The sequence below is a fragment of the Ciconia boyciana genome, chromosome 8 (assembly GCF_034638445.1).
Source record: "Ciconia boyciana chromosome 8, ASM3463844v1, whole genome shotgun sequence".
Lineage (NCBI taxonomy): Eukaryota > Metazoa > Chordata > Aves > Ciconiiformes > Ciconiidae > Ciconia > Ciconia boyciana.
The window spans coordinates 24,145,818-24,167,163 of record NC_132941.1 but is presented as its reverse complement, the minus strand read 5'-3'; the positions used below and the strand labels follow the sequence as shown (position 1 = coordinate 24,167,163).

At 51.2% G+C, this 21,346-nt stretch overlaps 1 protein-coding gene and 1 long non-coding RNA gene across 5 annotated transcripts in view; both read right to left on the bottom strand.

The window, feature by feature from the left end:
- ZNF609 (zinc finger protein 609) overlaps window positions 1–21,346 on the bottom strand; it is a 74,510-nt gene that overhangs the window by 28,499 nt on the left and 24,665 nt on the right. The gene's annotated exons all lie outside the window — the stretch shown is intronic.
- Window positions 18,820–20,526, bottom strand: LOC140655134 (uncharacterized). The gene is made up of 3 exons (XR_012043687.1): window positions 20,405–20,526; window positions 19,286–19,698; window positions 18,820–18,932 (listed from the first exon to the last, which is right to left on the bottom strand). It is a non-coding gene; the product is annotated as an uncharacterized lncRNA (long non-coding RNA).

The window sequence follows — 21,346 nt, the reverse complement described above, 5'->3', positions numbered from 1 at the left end:
AATGCGGTGAGACCAGCTTGCAAAAGAGACCTGGAGGCAGAGCCAGGAGCAGCAAACAGTGCTTTGCTCAGCCATGTCTACACCAAACCATCCTCACCTCTCTCAACCCCGATTCAGTTCGGTCACAGTATCGGAGAAGAGGGAATTTAATAGTTTACCCCCAATGGCTCTTCTCAGGAGAGCACAATTGTGCTCGGCTCTGGATATCTCATGACTGAAAAGGATATTGACAAATTGGAGGAAGTTCAGAGAAGAGGAACAAAAATAACAAGGCAGCTGAAGGGATTGGTTTGGAAGAGGAGATTAAGAGAGATAAATATGGTAACTTGGTTCAGCAACAGCTACGTGGGGACACAGTCGTAATCTACAAATGCATGGGGGATAAAAACACCAAAAGGAGAGAGGAATTACACAGGGCGATGCAGAGGGACACAGCAAGGAGAACTGGGATGAATCAAGGGTGGGAACATTTAAGAAAGATGTTGGCCACAGCTTCCCGGCAGTGAAATTTTTCCTAAGCACACCAATATTTTCCAAGTGAGAAAATCCTTCATCCTTCCCCTGCTCTCCTCCTTCCCCTCTCCCCACATCCCTCCATCAGTACTACAAGGCACCCACATCACTCCCCATGGCACCCCCTCAGCACCCAAGTGCTGCTGACACCCCAGATCCCCCCCCACGCCAGGCTCTGAATCACCAACAGCCACATTCACAGCACTCCCGATACATGGCAGCAGTCCTCATCCTTCCATAGAGAGCCAACATCCAGCAGTTTTGGACTTGCCCAAGTTCAGACGAGGCAACAGCAAATCTCAGGCTTGCCAAATTTTGGCATGGTTATCTTCTCCTGAGGCTCTTCCACATTGCAACCATGATAACAAGCATCACTGTGATGAGAGAGCAGCTTCAGCACATTCGTCCACCTCTGTGGCTGGACCAGGAGGTCCATGCCCAAGGTGTTAAGAAAAAAAATCCTTCTCTCATTGCATCGGTCTAGCTACAAACAGCAGTCGGGAAGCTGAAGTATTTTCTAAGCACTTCTCCTGTGCAAGAAACCCAATGGCCCACGGCACCAAACAACATTTGGTCTTGAAGGTCTGGTGGACTCTTGTCTCCAAGGCATGAGAAGCCAAGCTGTGCGCTCAGCACTTGTATCTAGAAAATTTGTTTGGGGAAGGGGTGATGGGGAAGGAGATAACATGAGGTCTCTGCAAGGCAGGGTGCATCTCCTGAGCCACCTGCACAGCTTCTGGAGGAGATCTAGCACCAGAGGAGCATGGCTTTGAGTGAGCCAGGGGACCGCAGACAGCTTCAACACTTGCCTTGGTGGCACGCTGAGAAGCGTCACGTCTCATTCCCCTGTCCAGACCACAGGGTGCACACAGCTATGGATCTGGGGGAAAAGAAGCAAATCCATTCATTGGGCACTGCATTTGGAGACTTGCTGGCATGCTGCACACATGCCACAAAAGCAGGAGCATTTTACACGCGCATCGTAGCCGAGTATTTGCAGCTCCTGGGGAGGCTCAATTCCCGGGCAAGACACATGTATTTCAGATGCGATAAGCAGCAAAGTCTAGGAGGAGTTTCAGATCTATTTATCCCTCAGGCAAGAGCAGACATCTTCCTTCCATCTATTTAATATTAAAGACCTATTTTGATATGATTTTTCACATCCCAGCCCTTGCAGGCTGCACGTTTAGGAAGCTGCCTGCTTGGCTCTCATCTCCTCTTCTTTGTAGGTTTTGCTCAAGTTGCCAGGAAAAGATCCTGGTGGTTTCCAAACGCAAAGCCAGGTCTGTCTGATGGCCTGATGGGGAGATTACAGGAGGGGAGCGAGCAAGAAATAAGCCCAATCACATGATTTATGAGGATGTGGGCAAGCAAGAGGAGAGTGTCACCACGTGTCCCCCATACAAGGTGGCCACAGAGTAGGGACAAGCACGGTGCTGCTCTTTAGGGGCTCCAATCCGGAGGAGCAGCTCCCAGCATCACTTGTTGAGTGCATGTCCCTGTGTGCCCCTGGCACACAAAATGGAAACCTCACACTAAGACAGGGGATGACAAACATCTTCACTTTTTGTGCTGGGTCCCATGAATCCTGTGTCTCCCTCCACTCCCCAAATCCCAGCTTTGCAGCAAATATTTTCAAACATGCTATTTTTAAAGCAGCACAAGCCACTACTGCTATTCTGGCTGATACACACTGTGCTCTCCCCAGTCCCTCCAGCAATGGCTTGCACCCATGTCCCTCAGCTCCCGCAGAGAACACGCAGGTATTGGTGCCTGCAGGTTGCAACAATTTCGACAGAAAGTTTTTCAAGCCAATTCCCGAGGTTTTTTTAATTATTGAAATCAAACCACTGTCTCTCTAACCCCCAAGCAGAATGGTGCCCAGTTGCACCCAAAGCAGCACAACACACGCTTGCATTGCCATGAAATCTCTACCAATGAGTCGCAAGAGGAGGAAGAACAAACTTTGCACATGAATCAGCAGACTCCCATCACCTACCATCACTCTGGATTTTAATTCCAGCCTCGGAGGTGAAAAGCAGCTCTCCTTTCTTCAGCTCAAACAACTCTCAGTGCCTCTGGTCTGATCAAAAGCATTTGTCAGGAGGCGGGTGAACCGAGCCAGGCTCTGCCCCAGGAGCATGGGCTTCGCCACGCTGGGGAGAACATCCCACCCTGAGCCAGGCTTTGCTGATGAACCCTCCAGCAGTACAAGTCTGGTTTGTACCTACCGGCTCAATAACCACAGCTTCGCCCGGAGCTGCAGCATTCAATGCTGCCCACCTGTAACACCCCAAGCATGACAGTGTCGAGCGAGGCACCTCCGCTCTCATCGACCTCCCCATGCAGCACGAGTCAAGCCCCAGGCACTCATTCTGGGTCTGGTTTCTCCTGCACTGCCCTTTCCAAAAAAGCACCCTTGCATCAACTGCGGTGCCTTGCAAATCCCACGCTGCCAGTGCTACCACGAGCCAGTGCTCCAGATGCTGGACACAGCTGGGCTGTGATGCCTGAAGGTCTCACCCAGCAGGTTTTGTGCTGACAACCGACAGCTGACAGTGGTCAAGCAGCATGACTGCAGAGGATCAATCGCTCACGGGGAAGCTGAGCAGCCAGGCAGGAGACGAGCTAGAGCTGAGCCAGACCATAATTCGTCACCTGCAGAGTACCTACCAGCCAGAGAGCGGAGGAGCCAGGCTGGGGGCTTTCAGCACATCTGAGGGAGCAGAGCTTCGCAATTCACATCACAGGAGTATGCTGCCTGCAGCCATGCTCCTCGAGAGCACTTGATGTAAAAATAGAAAAATATCTTCAAGTGGCTGCTTCATCGGCTCCTCTGGACCGTAGCGAGGGGAAGAGCTTGTATCTGAAATCCAAATAAGTCCCCACCAAAGGGGGATGCTGACACGACCCACAGCTGAAGCTTTCTTCCAGCCCAATTAAGCTCCAGGAAGGAGCGAAAACAAGATGCCAGGGCTGTCAGGCACACGGGTCAGGGTAGCAGCAGGGCTGAAAGCCAGCCAAGGTTATATTCAGCCAACATGCTGGATTTTTAGCTAGCATCCCTAAAATAAAGCAAAGACGCTGCTAGAGATAGACCCACCATAAACAAGCCCAGATCTTCACCTATTTTATTCGCCGCACCATTGAAATTTAATTGATTCTTCAAATTAACAGACAGCTAAGGCAGAACAATCCTAACGTCATGAAAAAGAGCAGAATAATAATAAATACGGGCATTTTAGCACCAAGGACACCATGCTGGAGGCGCCTTGTCACGTATTGGGCTTTGCTGGCCACTGCAGCCCCAAGCTCAGACACGTGTCATTAAAAATCAACCGTTCCCCTGGGGCCGAGAGGAATCATGGCGCTCTCAGCCGAAACAGGCAACCCGTGGAGGAGAACACAAGTCCTGTTTGGAAAGATGCGATGGAGTCGTAAGCCAGAGCCTGGAGAGTTTTTATGCTTTTAGCAAGCATAAAATGGTTTTTTATGGTTTTAGCAAGAGGGGTATAAATAGACAGAGCCCTTGGCAGGAACGGGAAGCACTGACACTGCACCCCAAGCACCCCAGCTGGCCCGGGAAAGCAGCCATGGGCTCAGTGAGGGAAGCCCACTGCAGCTGCTGAGCACCCCAATGCCTGCATACGGAGGCTTCCAGTTGTGGAGAGCTCTTCCAAGGCAAAAAAAGTCAAGAAGGAGAAAGCATTGGGGTTAATTACCTCCTGGCTGCATGTTTCCACCTCCTCCATCCTCCCCTCCTGCCTTGATGAGAGGTGGAAAGGGATCAGGGAGCCCTTATCTGCTCCCCAGGGCTTTCCACACCCAACAGTTGGCTTCGAGGGACGATTAAAAAGTTGTCTTGCCCAAGAAATGCTGAGGGTTCAGAGCTGGACTCCACCAAGGGTTCGGAGCTGGCCTGGAGGCCACAGGTGGGCATCACATGCTATTCAAGTCATCCTTCTGGTTGCTTCCATAAAAAGGATGCCCTTACCATATAGGGACCCCACTACCCTACAGCACCACATTACCAGGCTCCTTGGGAAACCAGTCCCACAGTGTTTCTTGGCCTTTGATTCCTAATTAGGGATTTTTTTTTCAAGTCCAGGTTCTTGGGGAGGAAAAAAACCCCAAAATACAAAACCAAGGCAGTGGGACAAGGCAGGATACCAGAGTCCCTCCCAAGAATGTCACTGTCAGATGCCTGTCCTGGATCAGTGGCGTGACCCAATGGCACCTCGTAAGAGAGGATTCCCCATTATCAGTGGGATAGTCTTCCAGAGCCTACACTGGAAGCTACAGGACTACCACAATGGTTGGCCAACAGCTTTAGATATCTTTATTTCAGTCTGAAGAAGCAGAAATGCATTTCTGCCTGGAATAAACCCATCTGACCTTTTATCACACCATCTCACTTGAAAACAGAGGTGGCATGTCTGTACACACTCATCTACTCTTGCCTTGTACCTGATAGAAAAGAACAACAGCTTTTTATTGACAATAATCATATGAGACATCATTTGGACTGAGGGAGAAGGTCCCCAATGTGCCAACCAGCAGCTCCAGGATGCCAGGGCATGCTAATGGGTTGCTTGTCTGCAGATGGCAGGGCTGCCCCAGGTCCAGGCTATGAAGTAGGGCACTGTCCGGGAAGCAGCAGGGCTTTGCACAACTGTAGGACACCCTGGGAGCAGGCAGGAAGGTACACACAAAGGCAAGAGGCGGATGGACGGACAGCGGTTTGGGGCAACTCCCATGCTTAGAGTGGTGTGGGCAGCAAAAGTCCTCCTTGCCCTTACCACCCATCGCTTTGGGTCTCTGCCAACATCTGATGGTGGTTTTCATCAAGCAGAGGCAGAAGGTGACACCCCAGCGCCTGTCTGAACATCACCAAGCTCCTCTCCGCAGCAGATGCAGCAGCCACATCCCCTAAACAGTATCATGTAGCTCACACAGGGACAACCAAGGGGCTCCCCAAAGACATCCAACACTACGCAGCCCAGCGGCACAGCCCAAGTCCTAGGCCGGCACAACCCACTCCCACCATGAAAGCAGAAGTACAGGGGCAAAAAAAGAGTTAAGAAGCAAAGCACAGCATTTTGGAGAAGCCATGATGCCCCAGACCCAAAGCCAGGGAGGCCTCTGCTCAAGGGATCAAACGTGCATGGCAGCAGAGGCTGCCAGGAAAGGAGAGGGGCACGGCCGATATGTCAGATCCAAGAGATGCTTCTTGACCATGGAGACTGAAGACAAAATGCTGGCGTTTGAATGCCACTGCCTCGGAGAAGAAAGTTGACGAATGCAGGGATGGAAAGCCTTAGCAAAGCTGCATGGGGACCAGGAAAGGACCAGGGACTGGGAGGGATTCAACAGGATTAAAGAGTTAAAACTTGGTAAAAAGCCAAGAAATTACTCCCTTCACATGGAGGAACACCACCACAGACACAATGGAGAAAGGGATCTGAAAAATGTCCCTGAACAAGGTAACAGTAACCAGGGGAACGCAAATAAGGATGTAAAAAGCCAAAGCGGCACACCAAAGCCAACAGGCAGCTCAGGAGGAGCAGCACCAACTTCCAGAAGGAGCAAGTGAAGAGACCAGAAGACACACAAGGTTTCAGAGACAGAAAGGAGGGCGCCCAGTTGGAGTCACGCCAGGGGGCACTGCCTTGGACAGAGCTATGCAAGCAGGGAGAGGTGTGAGATGCAGACCAGTAGAGGGTAAAAGCATTTCTCCATTATATTAGCAATCTCCCTTCCCACCTAGAGCAGAGCAAAATGTCTTCTGTGCCCTCTCTGGCCTCCATGCCAGCAGCCTCTGCAGCTGCCATCCTTGGAGATTACTGAGTCAGGGTCCTGTTCCTTTAGCTGAACATCTCCTGTGGTCCATGGCTGTCACTCTTCTTCCCTTGAAAGCCAAGAGACTGTGACTCATCAGTCATCCAGCTTTAGCTGCTGCACAAACGATCCCCAGCCCCTCAAAATGTCCTACCCATCAGCCATCATAGCCTCAGCCTGGCAGCTGTGAGATGCCCCAGAGTAGAGGCAAGAGGAAGTGTGGCCAGCCCTGGCTCTGCCAGCGAGGCACTGACCCACGCAAACCTCATGCACGCGTTAACTGACAGCTGCTCTGGAGCTGGAAACACAAGGCTTGGATGAGCACCTACTTCTGCTGCCTTGGGAGTGTTTCTACCAGCCATCACAGCACAAGCAGCTGCATCCCACCCTTCTACTAAAACTCACTCTGACTGACCACTCGCCTACCCTCCTCCACGAGCTCTGCCTTTGCCCATCCAATGCTACTGCTTTCCAGTCCGGATACAGTCACGATAGGACAACCAGTGCTACAGTCCTCCCAGGGGCCAAGCCCAGCACAGGATTTCGGCTCCAGCATTTTTATGACCATACCAAAGCTGCAGGAGCACATGCACCACAGTTGGAGAGCAGGAGGATGCTCTGGAGCATGGAAACCACACAAAGAAACCAAAGGGGTGGGCTCCTCACCTTCTGGTTCCCCCAGATAGGTCTTCCCCAGCCTTGGAGGCTTTGCCCAAAGCCTTGGAGGCTTTGCTCAGCACTTCATCAGGCTGACGCATATAACATCACACTTGCAAACCAAACCCTGGTCCCCAAGCAAAGGAAAATACACATCTTCCGTTAAACATCAGCTGCGAGAAGCCAGCCAGCCTCTGCTCCAGTTTGTTTGTGTCCTCAGCAGCAGCAAGAGTCAGCCAGCCACCTTCTCAGGCCACGAGAGACATCCCTGCTCCAGTCCCAGCTCTGCCACTTCCCCCGCTCTGAGAGGACGGTGCAGCCGCTGTCCAACACTGTAGGCAGGAGCCAGACAACATGGGGACTTGAGCTGCTTTCCTGAGCCAGCAGCTTCCACCTCCTTGCAGGCAGGCAGAGGAAGATCCTGGTGGAGGGAGGCAAGCACAGAGACTGCAGACACATCTTGTTTTAATTGCATCAGCAATCACTAAGCAATCAATGGCAGGGAGGAGGAGAAACAGGGCACCAGGAAAGAGAAAGGGACACAATTTACTCTTTCCCTAAGGAGAGGGGCACTATTTACAGCTGCAGCAGCCTCACCTGCTGCATCCCACTCCCAGAGCACCTCTTGAGCTGTACCCAGACCACTAACGTAGCTTTCGTTGTGCTTTAAGCCCCAAAGTCCTTTTCCTGAACTCATGTCTTAGCCCCAAATGGAGGACTCCGACCCTCCCATATGTGCAAACCCTCCCGCATGCTTCCCAAGAGTCACAAGCCATCGCAAAACCCCAGGTCAGGCAAATACCACCACCAAGGGTGAGCAGGGACTAGAGATGGAGCCTCCCACCACCATGCTGGGGCTCTGGTCTACAAAGGCACTGCAGCTCCCACCCAAAACACTGCACAGTCCCCATTGTCACCCCCTGCCTATCCCACTGACCGCAGCAAGCAGGAGAGTGAAGCTCGTCCCTGCGAGATGTCAACCTTCAAAGCCTCCATGGCTTGATCCTAGAGATCGCAGCTCCCCAAACGGAGCCTGGAAAGCGGAGGTGCTGGGATGCCAGAAAAGCATCATCGCCAAAAAGCAGCAAACCAAGTGCCAGGATCTGTGACCAGCTTTTCTGCATCTTTAGCCACGAGGAGCAGATGCTTAAGGAAAAGCCTGAATACAGCAGCGCTAACAGCTGGAGCAAAAACCTTCAAGGAAGGGGAAATCGAGCAGGAGCTGCTGGTCTGATCCCCAGCTTGAAAAGCCAGCCCTGAAAGGAAGGCAGATAAACAAGGAAAGTATCCATGGGAATCGTCCAGCAACCAGTTTGCAGCCTTCTCATCTAACCCTCCTCTTCATCTTGTCTGGCAGCCCAGCCCAGTGATGTTCCCTGCTCCAGGATGGCAAAGTCAGGCAGCGGTGGTCTCCCCGTGCTCAGCCAAGCACAGGCAGGCTGGCAGCTCCACTTGCCTCTGCTCCTGCTGTTGAAATAAAGTGCTACAGCAATTTTTTGCTCTGTTTAGCGAGTGCCAGGAACTGCCAGCACTCACAAAGCTCAGGGCCTGACCATGCTCCCACTGAGCAATTCCCACTGCAGTTCATCCAGTAACAGAAAATGGCTTTCGGTCCATTAACTAGCCTGTGCCGAGATCAGGGGATTCATCCCCCCTGCTCCCTACAATAGACAGGACAGCCTGAAACACCCCAAAATTCAGCTCCAGTAACCCATCAAGCATGGAGCCAAGCGGAGTCCTTGGCCATATCCCAAGCCCTCCTCCTGCTTGTCAGCAAACCTGCTGGTGGCTGCAAAAATCCAATGAGCTGGGCTCCGAATTCAGGTATGCTTGGAGGAAAGGCACAAGGTGCTCTGTGCTGCAAAGCCGCCGGTTCAAGCAGGGAGCTAGCAGGAAAGGCTCAGCTGGCAGCAGAGGCTTCTCTCCAAGCATACCCATGGGGACAGCCCGCTTGGTACCCCCAAAGGAGACACCATAACATTTCACTCCATTGATTTCACTGTTTCTAGAAAAAGGATCAGAGGCACAGACCCCATTTCCAGCACGCGGTTGCTCCTGGTTCGGTTCGTGACCGATCGTGGCAGGTCAGTGGGAAGCTGATGTAGTTCAAACCCTACGAGCTGGAAACCTGATGCACCCCAAGGCTGAGCACCGGCCAACTGCTCAAAATTCAAGCTTTGCTACAGCAAAACCATCCTTCACCCAGCAATCCTTGGCTTTTAAAGATTTAGGCTGTCAGTTGGGGTTGGGTGGCGCTCCCAGTGTCTGTAAGGAGACGTCCTCCATGTCACAAGGAGCACAGGCAGAGGGGTGAACCATACCTCCAGCCTGCAGTTTATTTGAGATACTTTCTCTGCTTTTCCCTTGAGAAACCACATTAAAAGAGGAGAAGGGACTGGAACGAAGCCTGCCCTGCCTCCTCGCCCCGGGCAGACTCTGATCGCAAGTAGCATGCTCGCCCAGCAGCGAGGAGCAATCAGGTAGGTTCGCGGTGGATACTGAATTTGCCAAGAAGCAGGAGAGAAGCGCAAAGCACCAGCAGCAGCAGGCAGCAATTTATAAAGCCGACGTGCCTTTCCAGGTCACATATCGATAGGAGCCTCACCTCCTCCGCGGGCGGGGAGCCAGGCCAATTATCTGTCATATGCTGCAATATGCAGTGCCAACAGCCAAGCAGAGATCACCCAGCTTGTTTGCTAAAAAAAAAAAAAAAACAAACCCAACCAACCAAAAAAAAACCCCAAAAACACACCACCACACCAAAAAACCAACACACACGCAGATGCAGGCAACCGGCTTTTGTTCAAGCCCGTGCTTGCCAGTGGTAGGTAAGCAAGCACATCAGCCTGCGTGAAAGCATGTAACGCCTGGAGGCTGATCCTCCCTTGAGGTCCTGGAAAGAGTGACTGCAACCAGCAGGCAGGAGCATTGCTTATGGGAGCAGCTCTGCAGCTGCCCGACATCTGCCCATAGGTGTTCTCCTACCTTGACTCACCCCAAATTTGGCCCCGGGGTTTTCACAGCATACAGGCTTCGGGGGCAGAACTGGCTGCTCTGTAAATCCCACAGCTGGTGCGATGCTGCCTAAACACAGAGCTAAGCGGTCCCTTTTCCTGCACTGCCAGGCAAGGAGCAAGCAGCAAAACAGCCTGTGCAAAAAGACGGCATTCACAGGTCCACTGTCACAAGCCACAATTAGTGACTTTCACAGCTGCAATTAGTCTGTGCTAACAAGCACAGTTGTTTTTTTTTTTAAGAAATCAATTTTTCAGAAATTCAAATTTAATACAGTGTTTCCTCCAAATCCTGGTCTGCCAGACCAGAGGAATAAGCTGAGAACTACCTGCACCTGAGTCAGCCAAGAGTCACTGAGCCAAACCATCGCAGCTTCAAGGACAGAAGTTTCTAGAGCTAGCCGGCTGCCAATGTGGTACTAACCTTTTTTTCTTTCCTTCTGTTTTACCAAGTAATCCCCAGACGCAGCCACTCTGTGGCAAGATGCCATTCAATATTCCTCAGGGAGTCTTGGAGCCTTTCCTCCCCCTGGGATCAAAAGTGGGAAAAAGTTTGCGGTGCTTGTTTGACAGCCCTGGAGAGCAAGCACAATGCAAATCCCATCACTTCCAAAGCATGTTTCATCCAGTTTTAAGAGAGAAACCAAATTACATGGGAGAGAAACTCAAGACACACAGATCGAGAATTTGAGAAGTGCTCGCTGATTTTTTTGTTCCCTTTGGTTCTGCCAAATGCCTTAGAGGATGCTGATTTTCCAAGGAAGGGATATTCAGAGATGCTCCAAAAGAAGATGTGCAACAACTGAAGCACCTAACCTAATCACTGATGAAAATATGACCCAAAACAACAATACAACCTTGTGTTTGAAGGAATAAACAAACCTGGCAGAGCCAAATTGTCAATGCACCACCATCATCGCTCAGAGTGAAACAGCTACGCAAAGATTTGAGGGTTCGGGTACAGAGGTGAGCATGCCTATGGAAAAAGCTTTATTCTAGATTTCTAGCCCGTTTTGGCCCCACCAGCTGCATGTCCAGCCCACACAGACCAGAATCAAGGCCAACACATGCTGCCCTGCAGGACAGGATGCTCCTCAGACAGGTGAGACCTCAGCTCCATTGAATCTAAGCAACAAATCTTCACCCGCGACTTCCAACAACATAACATGCTGGGAACCTGTCATTAGGTAATTAAGAACCTGAATATTTTTACACCTAGGATGTATCACTGCAGGCCACACACAAGCGAGCCACTCATTGCTCCACAGCAATGGTGGGGGGAGCCTCCAGTGCCAGCCAAAAACAGGACCAGGAGCTGATGATCTAGGAACAAAAATAAAACCTTGGGGTTGTGAGCCAGGCTCCGTCCCAGCCGAGCTTGCGTGCTAGAAGTTTAAGAAGGGGGGTTGTTTGCTGACAGCTTAAAGGATTTAAGGGAAGGATTAACCATGGCTTTGCTGATGAGGGAACCAGTGGCAAACTCAGAGCAATCCCATGAGGATATGGAGAAGCTGGAAGAGGACAGCAAAAGCGGGGACAAGCCTACAATGGCAAAAACAACAGGGACAGTTTGCTTTGCATAGGGAACTCAACCAGGAGCTGCTCTTCCAGGCATTAACCACCTTCATTTTTTGTCCACCAAATACAGTGGACAGCTCTGGAGTCCCACCTTCGTGGAAAAGCACTGGGTCATCTGGGGAACCAAAGGTGCCCACATGCTGTACAAGTGAGAACGTCACAGCCCTCAGTCATGAGTAAAGGTGCCCAAAAAGAAGAGCGTGCAGAAGGCCTGGAGGAGGAGGATGTGGTGGTAGGAGTCCTGGTCTGAAGGTGGGGTAGGAGGGAAATCCTGCTACTGAGAAGCAGGCAGCAAAGAACTGCAGATCAGCAGCACTGGCTGATCCAGGAAAGCTTCACATTTGTTGCCTAAGAGCTCCACAAAGTGTTTACAGCCAAATCAGGCTTACATCCAGGTGGACATAATAGATAAAAAGCAGGAGGCAACAGATCTCCTGCTCCAGCTCAGCTACGCGCAGAGGAACATGCAACTGGAGGGGTTCGTTCCAGCAAGCACAGGATGCTGGTCACCAGGAACATATGTAGACAGATCAATGGACTTGTCTGGCAAGCTGGAGCCCAGCAACAAGGGTATGCTCCTGCTGGGAGCAGCTAATCTACCCGCTCAACCCACTCCAGCTGCTCGGCAAACAAGCACGGTCCCCTTAAGAGAAAGCACAATCAGCACAGATTTAGCTGGAAGAGGGTGGGGATATCGCTGAGCTCCAAGCCATGGTATGAACCTTATCTGCTGCTTTAATACCTATCAGTGTTGATATAGATTAAAGGATTAGTCAGGATTACTGAAGGCAACCCCCTTCACCCCAGGCAGCAAGGATAGGCACGGGTGCAGTGCAGCTCCAGCATTCCCCTCTTGCGCCCACAGCCCTTTGTGCTGCACCCTTGGGAGAGAAGGAGCCTACCGAAAGCATGATCAGGAGGCTCTTCATGAGTGATGGCAGCCTTGAAAAGTCAACCCATCCAACAGGGGAGCGAGACTGGACTCTCCAGGAACAAAACGAAGCCTCACCAGCCAGAATCCCAGCAGGAGTCAGGTTTGCTGCCCCTATGGTTGCCTACCAACACAGGCCACATTCAGCAAGTCTTCATGGACCAGCACCACCACCAGAAGAAACTATCCCACCATGCTCCAACCATGGCCACCCATTCCTACCCTGGTCCAAAGCCTTCTTTTACCAACACAAGCATTTGTGCAGCATTGGGAAACCGCCTGCTTAAAACCTGCTTTTGATGTTGCTCAGCATCGCTTTTAATTGGATCATTTCCCTGACCCAGTTCCCCACATGGTTGCACAAACCCTTGAGCATCACTGTGGGAAGAGGTGGCCAGGAACAGGCAGGACACTTCCTGGTGTAGCAGCAAAGCTCCAATGATCACGCAAGTAGGCAGGAAAGTTCCTGTGCCCAAGCCCAGGCTGAACATGAACTTTGTGAGATTTCCCATCTTCCAAGAGATCATAACCAAATATCTGCTGTGTCCAGAGAACTGTGTCCTGAAATCTGGCGGGGCTGAAAGCGGTTGAGGACAACAGGCAAGACTGGAGATCCCAAAGCAGAACAATACCCCAACTCTGCCTCCCATCCCCATGTACCCAGCTCCCTTCTCCAGGTAGGGGCCATCAAGTAGGAAGATCATGGCTGTGGTCTTCCCCTGGGCAGCAGGGAGGAAGGCAGGACCTCACATCTCAGCCAGTCATCATCCAGGACAACCCAGCTCTTAAGGATAAGGGTATAAAGAGTAGTGGCAAGCCCCTGAGCAACAGGCAAGCTGTGTGTAGGCACTCAGAAAGATGCCCGTCAAGGACAACAAGGCTCCAACATGGCGGAGGAGGTGGAACAGTCCACTTCTGATGTCCGGACAGATTTATGGAAGAGCTAAGAAAATGCAAACTTTCATTTTGGGACAATTTAGCTGGTCACCACAGCTGCAGTTTACCAAACGCCACAAAATGAAGTTTCGCTTGTCCAGGGCACTGGTCGCTATTCTTCGCATCTGGCTTAGGGGAGAGCAACATTGAGATGCAGGCGGGCTTCGGCATGCAGCCACATCCTGACACTGCCACTTTTGCGTATGACTTGGCTTTGGTGGGAGACCCTTCCAGTAAGGAACCACTGGGGCATGTGAAAGAATCACAGAATGGTTGAGGTTGGAAGGGACCTCTGGAGATCATCTGGTCCAACCCCCTGCTCAAGCAGGGCCACCCGGAGCAAGCTGCCCTGCTCTAGGGAGTGTTTTATGTGGCTGGCCTGCCTCCTTTACCAATGAATCCCAATCCACCACCTTCACGCAAAATCTGCATGCTGAACATCATCTCAAGCATGAGAGGCTGTCAAAGCACCACCCATCCAAAGGGCTTTGCAAGTCAGATACTACTGAGACCAAAGGTGGAACCAAACCTCGCTCCTCCAGTTCCCTTGCTTCCCCCCCAAGGACAACGGGAGGGAATGGCAGAGGCACTGAAGCAGTCAGAGACAAGACAACAGGCTTAGACGTTGGGGCAAAGGCCTGCAAAGTAAGACACCACCGTTCTGAAATGATCACCTTCCAGAGCCAAGCTCAACTTCCCCAGGTAGTGCACTCACATCCACATGCCAGCATCCCACATCCCACTGGGATTTAAGGATGATCCTTTAGATCAAGCTGCAAGCCCAAGGCAGTCCCCCTGTCCCCCTGCAAAAAAACAGCTCCTCTGCAAGGTGAAGCCTGGGCAGCTCTGCTCCAGCAGCTAGCTTCTTCCCAGCAAAACACCACCAGGCTCAAACTGCCCAGTAGCTATGGCGGAAGGCACATAAAGCCCAGGCCACATACTGCTAATGCGCTCATGAAAAATATACACAGATAAAACAGATTCCTTCCTCCCATGCAGAGAAGGTCTCAGTAAGAGGAAGGACCAAAATCTTCCCCAAAGTGATCACACTTCACTCAAAAATACACACTGTACAATCGCCTCTCCATAAGAAACAAGATGAAGTGTCAAGATCTGCAGTATTGGACTTTCAAAAAAGCCCAATGAGCAACCCTACACTGAGATTTTAATTTTGGTCCAGAAAAAGCAAACAGAGTTTGCCCCACCAGGAACGCACGAGCTGCAAAAGCTGCACTGGGTGCTCGGGCGACTGCATGCCAATAGCAATAAATCTGACACCAGAACAGCGTTACAGCCTGGCGCCAGGACAGGTCAATTAAGCCCTTACAAATTCTTGGCCCAGATGGAAGAGTGGCTGCTTTCAGCCCCATTGGGTTACAAGCCAGCTGGAGTCCTCCAGTGAGTCTCCAAAGCCAGGCTCCCCATCCTGCCCCGTTCTCCATAACCCCAGGCAGGAACCAGTGTGGCTCCTGGCCAACATGGATGTGCTCAGCCATCCCGGGACTCTGAGGAGCTCTGCGGGCAGAGCCACCAAGCCTGATGGTACTTTCCAGAGTTCATGTTTCTAGAGCCAACATAAGCCCCTGAGAAGGAACACACTGTTCCACCGATACAAACCCCTCCAGATTAGTATCAAAACTGTTTATTAGGCTATTGGTCGTGACCTGAATCCTCCACTCACTGGTGGCAGCTTCATCCCCTGGTTGCACTCACCCTTCATTCCTGCTCCCTCCAAAGCCACCGGCTGTTTTAAAAGAACTCAAGCAGCAGCATGCTCAAGGCCTGGCTTTGCACATTACTCAACGGGACATGACAGCGACCAGTGTTCTCACCAGGAAAGTCCCACCTACAAAACATGGATCCTAAGGCTTGACAGGATATGCAAGCCACCAGCCAAGAGATTCAGAAGAAAGTCCTCCTACAAGCATGCTTTTCTTAATAGCACCTTAAGAATTGTCTGTATTCAGTTAATTGTGAATTAACCAACCACTCGGCTGACCCAATACAACCAATCCTAGGTCCTTTGGGAGAGGCATGGTACAGCACAAAGCCAAGGCTGGATCCCATGCAAGCCAGGGGAGCACATTAAGCTTCCTTCAGAGGATCTAACTCTGCCCCCTATGAAGCAGAAGGCATCAAAAACATATTTTGCTTCATGGCCACACAAATTCGGAGAACACATGCCACGTATACCTACACATCTCATCAAGGAAGAATTGTAGCTCCTTTTCACTGCACAAGTTGTCAAACAAAGTCACAGCATACGGACGTGTGATTTTCAGCAAAAACACTGCCAGAAGGAGCATGATGAAGGGGGCAGAGTTAAGGCTGCTGCACTCAGCTTAGCTCTGCACTTCCCAGGTGCCAAGAGCCAAACACTCAATTCCGATGCTGCGCCAACCTACTTTTCGGATGTACTCTTCATACAATACCCTAAAGATCATCCGTATCGCGTTGTCACCATTACATTCTCAACACCTAAAACTATGCCAGCTATCAGGCTCGGTACGTCGGCTTGTCGCAGGATCAGACAGCATCCTGAAGGAGCAAAACCAATTCACTGCAGGGGATGAGGAAGATGGATGTGTGTGCATCAAGAAGTTCCAGACTGTTCCCATCAACCCGACCATGTGCATGCAGATACCTACTCTCAAGGATTCAGCCACCTTAACCACAATTTCCTGCAACTTCCCTGACTGCTATTAGATCACTTCAAGCAGAACGGGACAAACTCAAACACTCTTGCGGAGAATTTATAGTCCTATAACCCCCAGCAGGAACAACCAGCTAGAGCATTTGGGGGCTTCCTATGGTTGTTCATTGTGTTCACCCACAAATTGTTTTACAAGAGAAAGTCCCAAGAGCGGTACTTAGTCTCAAGCAAAGATTATTTTTGGCAGCTTTATCAGAACAATTCTCACTCCCTTAACCTCTTCTTGGATGAAAGCACATTTAGAAAAACAGTCCACATGTTGGACTATCAATAAAACCAAAAGCAATGGTACAATGCAGTCTTGAAGAGCTCTTTACAAATAAACACAACTTTGGGGGGGTTTCTGCTCAGCAGCACCAGACCCGCACTCATAAACCAGAACTACATGCTCACCTCGCCTGGAATCAGAAAATAAAAGCTGGTTTGAGTTACTCATCTGCAGGATGTGCACGCAACAACCACTCCTGCAGCTCTCCTTCCTCTAAATGGTCAAGCAACTCATACTGCTCAATGGATTTTTAATCAAATTTTCCAAAATAACAATTTACAGAAGGAGTTACAACTGAGCCAAACCCCAAAATGAGAAACTCAAGCTGGGAAGACATTATGGGAAACTCACCATCAGCTCTAAGTGAGGCTCTGGAGAGCTGCGATTAATCTCCCATCACAGCAACAGGTTTGTCCAAGCAAGGAGACACTCATCATGTACACCTCAGTTTGAACCCAGAGGTCACCCATGAGGGCTTTGAACCCCACAGCAGCATCTCCCATGCCCAACAGCATTTACCATTACCATCAACAACTTGGCACCACAGAATCACAGAATGGTTTGAGTTGGAAGGGACCTTCAGAGATCATCTAAGTCCAACCCCCCTGCCATGGGCAGGGACTTCTTTTACTAGGTCAGGTTGCTCAAAGCCCTGTCCAACCTGACCTTGAACACTTCCAGTCATGGGGCATCCTAACTTCTCTGGGCAACCTCTTCCAGTGTCTCACTGCCCTCATCGTGAAGAATTTCTTCTTTATGTCCAACCTAAACCTACCCTCTTTCAGTTTAAAACTGTTACCCTTGTCCTGTCACTGCAGATCTTGGTAAAAAGCCTCTCTCCATCTTTCTTATAAGCCCCCTTTATATATTGAAAAGCCACAGTAAGGTATCCCCAGAGCCTCTCCAACTGAACAAGCCTAACTCTCTCAGCCTTTCTCCATAGCAGAGGTGTTCCAGTCCTCTGGCCATTTTCGTGGCCCTCCTCTGGACATGCTCTAACAGGTCCATGTCTTCCTTGCACTGGGCACCTCAGAGCTGGATGAGGTGAGGTCTCACGAGAGAGGAGTAGAGGGGGAGCATCACCTCCCTCCACCTGCCAGATACGCTTCTTTGGATGCAGCCCAGGAGATGACTGGCTTTCTGGGCTGCAAGCACGCATTGCCAGCTCATGTTCAATTTGCCACCCACTAGTATCCCCAAGTCCTTCTCTGCAGGGCTGCTCTCAATCCATTCACCCCAGAGACTGCACTGATAGTGGAGATTGCCCCAACCCAGGTGCAGGACCTTGCACTTGGCCTTGTTGAACTTCATGAGGTTCACATGGGCCCACTACTCAAGCCTGTCAAGGTCAACTTCTTGAAGAAATCCAACCATATCACACTACTGCCCCAATATGCAAGGCCACTATTACTATAAACTAAGTAATCTTCTCCTCCCAAGCCACACTGGCCATCTCCAGCAGGTCTGGGATGACTTTCATCAACTGCTCCCAGAGGACTCTGCCTCATTTCCAGCCTACAGCAAGTCTCCAGCACATTGAAGGCGGCTTATTTTCTTCTTCCTCTCACCCAGCCCAGGGGGGGCAGGAACACTTAACACAATCCCATTAAACTGAGCAGAAGAAACCCAACCCACCTGAGCCATGACCCCATCTTGGCCCTTTCCATTCATCGGCAATCTCAGAGTGAAGTGCGGTTGTCAGAAGACTTCTTGGGTTTTCTTAAGTTCTTCTGCCAAGTTCTGATTAAAATCCTCCTAAGTGATTTTCTCTTTATTCGATTTCATAAAACTGAGTAGTAAAGCAGACCTGAGAGTGGCACTGAGTGCTGGAGCAAACAGCCACCGACACAGCCAGGCCATCCGAGTCTCCCACGCCGGCTCGTTAGGATCAGTGGGAAATTGGAAGTGATTCTCTTCCCATCTCCCATATCAGACCATCAGCTCCCAGAGGAGACTGGGTTTTAATGGCTCCACTCGCTGGCAGGAGGCTGGAATCACTCAGTCAACGTGGGCTGCTGAGGCACCTCTCACTGGGCACTGCTTTAGAGCCACATTTGAAATGGGCTGACTGGTGAGGATGGTTCCCAAAGGCTTCTGGGCAGTGCACAACGGTGGAGTAGTGAGTACGGAGCAAAGCACAGCACCATAACACAAGTCTCCATGCCCAGAAATGTCCAATTTAACAAAATCCTCACATGGTCCGCTTTATGACAAAAGAAGAGCCAACCTCTCATCACAGGCTCCTTGTGCTACCAGCTTGGGATCTGCGCCAAATTGGATCCCCCTTCTCGCCCAGAAAATCTGGCTGCTGCAGTGGCCTGGAGGATGAAGCCATTGGTTTCTTGCCCAGAAACAACAGGCACCTGCAAGTCCAGTTGCTCTCATTCCTGTGACCACAGGCTGGAGACCGTCAGGATGCCACGAAGATGTGCATCTCACCCATCCTCTTCTCCCAGCCAAGAGCGGCCAAGGAGAGCCCCTTCCCTGCAGGAAGGCAGACACATTTGACCCCAGGGTTCAAGCACACTGGGAGCGTCAGGTACAGAGGCAGTGCAACAGGAACCCCAAAACAGCCTCTGTTCACACAAGAAAAACCAGAACCAGATTTGCTGCCACCCTCTCCACCGTGTCTTCCACCTTTGAAGGGCCCCACAGAGGGAGGTGCTCCTGCCAGGAGCCAAGGCACTACCGTTGAGTACACAGTGTGGAAATCCCAAAATTTCCATTTTGTAATGCCATGCACCTCCTCACGCCCTTGGGGGAACAGGTGAACGCTGAACCCACTTACAGAGACCACGTGGACAGCACACAAGCTGGTCCAAGCTACCATTACCTACCATTGAGTTATCCATCGCAGGGAACACCAACAGATCCTGTTTTCTTAGCCTGCAGGATGGAGCAGAGAGGAGCACAGGCTGTGAGCCCCTCAAAAGCAGGGCCTTTTGCTGGGATGTGGCTCCTCCACAAAAGAAACAGGCAGCAATCCGGCAAAGCCACGGCACATTTGGTCGCCCTTATGCTGGAGGGTGGTTTCACATGCATCCTTTGCTTTTTTGATGCAAGATCCATTCCCTGCAGAGCACGGCCTGAAAGCTGAACCACCCACTCTCCCTGCTAGCAAGAGGCTTCAACTCTTCCCTCAGGTCAGGGCAGCTAAGAAATGCTCTGCTTGTGGCCATAGGGTTTCTGCCAAAAGGCTGGTTTCCTTCAAAGGGACATTCAAAGCTGAGCCCCTCCAGCTCCCTTCACCCTGTACACAAAGCAGAGTATTAATAGCTGGTCTGGAAGATCATGAAACACTAAATACCTAAAGAGTTCCTGTACCTTGAAATGTTAATGTTAAGGAAAAAAAGAAACCTTCCTGTTAGCAAACTGCTCAGCTCTGTGATATATATATACACACACGATTGCCTTCCTCCCCTCCAAGCCACAGAACAGCAAACAGCACTCGAAACCCTAAAATGCCACTCTACTTACAAGGCATCCTATAGATCTGCTCGTTGTCCAGACGGGAAAGGCTTCACCAGCACATGCCAGCCCTTCTTGATGACTTAGTTACCACCTCAAAGAGCTGGCTGGCGCCCACTCATCCTCCCCTTACAGGATCCTTTTCAGCCTTCCAAAGCTATCTCCCCCAGCACCCCTAGCCCCCCCCCCCCCAGCATGCATGGCCGGGCCCTGTCTCTTTCCACTTATTCCAAGCCTCCCTTCCCTGCTTAACTGCTGGAGCTCAGCTCCAGCACTGATGTCCGTCCCTCTCCCATGGCTTTGCTCCCTTCTCCTTGCAAATGGCCTCTCTCATCTACGCTGTGGAGGGTGAAGGGGACACAGTAGCACTGGCAGAGGGACCAGAGCAAAGACCTGGGCTTGTCAGGTCTTTGCTCTGACAAAGTCCCGCCGGGGAGGGTGGGTTGGGATCCCAAGCTGGCAGGGCAGTGCCAGCTGGAAATACTCACTTGGAGCTGGTATAGGCATGCTAGCCGCAGCTCTCAGCATGCGCCGTGCTCGATGTGGGACCATGAGGGCATTGCAGCCCCTTCACTGCACCACGCTAGCAATGCAGCATCCCAGTACCGACACCAGCTTTAGCAGTACCAATTATTTCTGGGATGCCCTCCCCAGGGAACAAGCCCCTTTCAGACAACACACCCCACGCCTCCACGCCCTGCCATCCACAGACGAGCCATTGGGTGGATGCAGCTCTCCCTCCTCCAGCCTGGCCGGTGTTGGGCTTGAACCCAGGACCAAGCCCCAGCTCCAGGGTCCTCCTTCGAGGGCTGAGCCCGAGGATGGCAGCCACCAGCCATGCAGCACATGGTTCACTCCAGAACAAGCCATATCCATCTGTTAAACAGATGAGCAGGGCCGATCCCAGTGCAGGAGGCAGCATACCTGCATCCCAATGACGGAAGGGGGGGGGGGGGTGGGGTGGTGGTGGTGTCTGGGAACAGCATTCCAGCATTCGTTTGCATAGCACCTGAGGAAAAAAAAAAAATCACAACACTGCATTTACATAGCTAATTGGGGGAGCAAGCTTCCCAGAACGAAATTACTTTCTGGCTTGGGGAAAGGAAAAAAAAAACCAAACTAAAAACAACACACACACACAAAAAAAACCCCACCCAAAAAAACCCAGCACAACCACAGGATTTGTAGCTGTAATGGTGCCTTCTCCACCCAGCGCACCTCGGGTGCTCTCCCCAACAAACTCTGTGCTCGCGCCTAACGGGAGCATCCGATCCATGCGGAGGACGGGGGAAACTGAGGCACGGAGGCTCCAGTGTCCACATCAAAGAAGGGCAGCCAAGAGCCTCAACAGCTTCTCTTGCTCCCTCGGCACTGGACGAAAAGCGCTTTTGGGTTGTATCACATCTCATCCCCTCGACAAGATGTAAAAC